Source organism: Octopus sinensis, linkage group LG24 (assembly GCF_006345805.1).
Source record: "Octopus sinensis linkage group LG24, ASM634580v1, whole genome shotgun sequence".
Lineage (NCBI taxonomy): Eukaryota > Metazoa > Mollusca > Cephalopoda > Octopoda > Octopodidae > Octopus > Octopus sinensis.
Genome location: NC_043020.1, coordinates 25,167,837 through 25,172,810, shown reverse-complemented (window position 1 = coordinate 25,172,810; position 4,974 = coordinate 25,167,837). Strand labels below are relative to the sequence as shown.

The following is a 4,974-nucleotide window of genomic DNA, read 5'->3' as shown; positions in this document are numbered from 1 at the left end:
CTATCTATCTATCTATATACCAGGTTGTGTCAAATGTTTTTCAGATTTTCATTTATTTGTTTAATTTGTCCAATCGTTGGAGAAATGTTTATTCTTTATTCCCACATTTGACTTACTATTATTTTTTTATTCCTGTTTTCACAAATTTGATAACGAGTAATGAAAACATTGCAATTAGAGCTATTTTACGGTACCTGTGGAAAAAAAAACACAACTGAGTGCAAAGGTAAAAGAATTTAATTATGTGGAAGGCGCAGTAGCTGCCAACGAGCGTGTGGCTCAAACGTTTCACGGAAGGTGTCGCCAGGTTTGAAGACAAATCAAAATCAGGGAGACATTCTGTTGTGGAGGAAGAGGTCTTGCTTGAAATGGTTGAACCACAACCAAGCACAAGTACTTGTACATAGCTGGCAGAACTTGGGCCTTCATAAAGTACCACCAATCGACACTTCGATAAGCTCGGCCTTGTGAACAGACGCTGTCGAGGATTTCGTCATGAACTCAACAAAGACCAGGTTCAACAAAGTGTGAACATTTGCAAACAACTGCCGGGAATCCTCGAGATGCTCATTTTGGGCGTCGAATTATAAATGAGATGAAAAGTGATGTTGTTTTCGCAATTCTAATTAGAGAAATCAGCGACTTCATTCAGGACTGGCTTCATAAACTTGTTAAACAAGTTAAACATATTGTCCTTTTTTTATGGAATTTTGAGGAGAGGTTGCCCTTTGAGCTTGTCCGAGATATTCATGCTGTGAACGCTGACCTTTATGCTCAACAACTGCAGCGAGAATATGACGCTTTGAAAGTTCGCTACCCGGGATTTGCCAATCGAAGAGGCGCACTTCTACAGTTTGGCAATGCCGCAGTACACACTGCCAATGTGATCAACCGTCAACTTGAGGATCTTGAGGGTCTGGAAGTGCTGTCTCACCCTGCCTACAGAGCAGACTTTTCACCTCAGGTTACTTCCTTTTCCAAGCCATTGGCTCACTTAGTGCACGGATGGAGGTTCGATAATGTGGGATGAGGTTAGAAACGAGTGCAGGGAACTTTTTGCATCTAAACCAGCCAAATGTTAGCAACGTGGAATTGACCTTCTGGCACATCGATGACAACAGACAACTGGATATAATGGAATATATTTTGATGAATAAACGTTTTTCGTATGTAATTTGTTCGAACAATTAATTAAAGCTTGAAATACGAAAACACCTTTGACGCAACCTGGTAATTATAAATTCAAATTGATAATGAAAATCATGTTTACACTAATCGATCTCACTACTACTACTACTACTACTACTACTACTACTACTACTACTACTACTACTACTACTACTACTACTACTACTACTACTACTACTACTACTATCGCTGCTACTGCCCCTATTATTTACGCTAATATTACTACTACTGAGGTGCCTTGCTGCAGTTTGGTGTATGATGCCTGTATATATATATATATATGTGTGTGTGTGTGTGTGTGTGCAATGATTGAGGATGTACAAACACACACACAGACACAAACACACACTACCATACACATATAAACGCATATACGCACATATACTTACACACACACACACCACACACACACACATACACACACACACATTCTAGGAATATATTCGCCCCACCCCAACCCCGTGGCAGATTGCCTGCGTGTTTGTGACAAGTTAAATACAGTATTGGTTGAGTTACACTCGGCAGCTATTAACCCCAATCCTATAATCAAAACCAACCCATGCATACAACAGCGTTCCGATTGCCACATGATGAACAAGGACGTATTGATCTGATACCCATTACGAACAGCTCCAAGAAATGGCTGATGTAAACCCTAACATATTGTTGTTATGATTTTTATTTGTGGTTATAGGAAAACTCGTCATAAACATTTTTGCTGCAGGAAAAATTTGCAGTCAGAAATTTCGTTTTAAATAACCTGCGCATGTTTCGGTGATGTTTGACGTTGAATAAAGATTTGCTTATTTAACGCCTTTATAAAACTTGTTTTTTTTTAACATTTTTTTGTATTTTGTCTTACGGCGAATTACGGTGGTGTTGGTGATGAGGATAGTGGTAGTGTTTGTTCCAGGTCAGCATTGGAACAGAACATAATCAAATGATTAAAACATATTCCGGTCCTGATCAGCCTATCTATTACTCTGACATAGGATATATAAGAAGAGATACGTCACCCAGCCTATTGAGTCCTTCATTTTCCAAAATGATAAGATGAGAATTCGATGAAATTTTTAACTGCTACTTATGACAGATCGATCCACCATTAACCAAAGTCGCCATTCGTTTGTGATGTAATATTTCATATTTCAACCGTATTAAACGAAATGCCAGAAGTGAAATAGAACTTATGTCTTCCAGCCTGGCAATCTAGCCTTTCTTTTTTTCTTTCTTTCTTTCTTTCTTTCTTTCTTTCTTTCTTTCTTTCTTTCTTTCTTTCTTTCTTTCTTTCTTCCTTTCTTTCTTTCTTTCTATCTATCTATCTATCTATCTATCTATCTATCTATCTATCTATCTATCTATCTATCTATCTATCTATCTATCTATCTATCTATCTATCTATCTATATATGGCGAGAATTTACAAAAAATAGAAACAAAAGACGAAGACAGGTGGTGTAAACAACAAACAGATGTATTAGTTTAACGCTCGGGAAATTAAAAAGTCTTTAACGTTTCGAGCCTACGCTCTTCCACAGAAAGAAACACATAAAGAAAGAAGGAGAGAAAATAAAGAATGTGTAGAGGCTAGCGATCTATCATTTATGCAGATACATGCATACATATATGTATATATACATGTATGTAGAGATGGTTATAATCCAAACGGTCAGCTTGAGGCACACCTACATACATACAATACTTCAAAAATAAGATCAATGGCATGCATACATTCAGACATACTTATATACATCTGTGTGTGTGTGTGTGTGTGTGTGTGTGTGTGAATATATATATATATATATATTCACATATGCACAAAAACATACATACACATATACAAACATACATACATACACACAGACAGTCAGATACACATACAGACATACGTTTATACATACATACTTTTCAAGTAAGTCATCTAAATACGGTAGGCATTAGGTTTTAATATTTCTCCCTCTTCCTTCTTCTCTGTTTTGCTTTTTTTACATGATTAATTTCATGTTTGTTGCTGCAAAAGGAACTTCAAATGACAAGGCTACTTCTCTCTAGGGAACCACTGGCGCACTACATACTAGTCACTGTATTACTTAGGAACGAGATCCACATTTTATTTATATTTATTATATTTTTTAATCACTTGTCATAGGATAATCCCTTATCAGCAGAAAGCAATAAGGTAGAAGTGAAACATAGCCTTCTTCATATTCAATTCTAAATACATGCATTCTTCTGCTATATATGGTTACATAATCCTCTAAACTGAACGTGAATTTCATCGTTCAGATATATTTTTAAGAGCGTTAAGAAAACCAGCAGCTCTCTTCTCAGTGGTAGCAAATAGAAGAGAGCACTTGTCACTTGCTGGAAACATTGGTTTGTAACAGAAAATGGATTTTACTCTTGAGGAAATCCTCAAAAAGATAAAAGCAGGGGAAATATAATTAGACGATTTTGCTTAGAGAATTACACAAAAGTAATTCTTGCAGTTCTAACCACTTTCAACCATTCTTAACTGCATTTCACAACTATATCCGAATTTGTCCATGATATCCTTAAAAAAAAACTTCGTTCAGAATACAAAAACTCCATTACAAACTGATTTTTCTTGAAGGTAAATTACTTCGGGTCCAGTGCAGCTTTGATAGAGGCGTTGCACAGATATTTACTGAAGAAGCACTGATAGACTGATATTCTGATTCATATGGTGTAGAATAAAATATTGCGGTTAAATACTTAGTAAGTTTAGAGGATGTTATTATAAGTAGACAATGTAGACAATATATGTACCGATATAGATATTATTAAAGTATACATTTTTTATGGGCCTGAGAATTGTGTGAAGGCATCAGACATGTTATGGGATGCTGTCTGAGTTCTTTTCATAGCATGAAACTATTAGTAGCTCATGGAAAAAAACAAATATTTACTGCCGAAATAATTTTCTAACAGTCGTAGAATATATTATGCCATCTTTGCACTTACTTCATCAATTTTCCACAATAAATATAAGAAATGTTTTGGATAGAGAATCTAATAACACTTTTTTGATTTTCCGTCCGAAGAATTTCTTATACGAGATAGTCTACATGTTTCTCTCACCAAGTACACCAGCAAACGAAACAGGTGTAATGGGGAATAAAATGCCCAAATCTTTGTAGTCTCCTGTTTTGACACACACACACACACACACACACACACACACACGCGCGCACAACACACACACACGACGGGCTTCTTTCAGTTTCCGTCACCAAATCCACCCAAAGAGCTTTGATCGGCCCGAGGCTATAGTAGGAGACTCTTATCCAAGGTGCCACGCAGTCGTACTGAACCCGGAACCAATGTGGTTGAGAAGCAAGTTTCTTACCACCCAGCCATTATAAAATATGGAACGCTTCACAAATTTGTGTGCCATCCTTGCGCAGGGGCTGATCTTCTTTGTACAATTCCAATTTTTGTGTATGTGCCACCGAAGCATATAATATAAATCATTGCTATTATGTTAAACTGTTGTATGTCCAAATTTGGCGAAATAGGTTTTTTTTCTCCAATATATATTTTTGCTTGCAATAGCCAGTTCTCTTGGTCAAACTATCCTATCTCCAGCAGCTTCAAATGCCAAGATATAAAAAATTATGAAAGTGTAATACAACGGTTTTGCTATGGAATGGTGAAACTACCTTTTCGTTTCCTGAAAAAGCAACGTTTTTGACTTACGACACTTTTGTATAATAGCAACGATATGTCTGTATGCTCACCTGTCTTTGACTGACTTTAATCTTTG

At 36.5% G+C, this 4,974-nt stretch overlaps 1 pseudogene; it reads right to left on the bottom strand.

The window, feature by feature from the left end:
• Positions 1 to 4,570: 4,570 nt before the first annotated feature.
• Positions 4,571 to 4,668, bottom strand: LOC115224154 (annotated as a pseudogene).
• Positions 4,669 to 4,974: the final 306 nt, after the last annotated feature.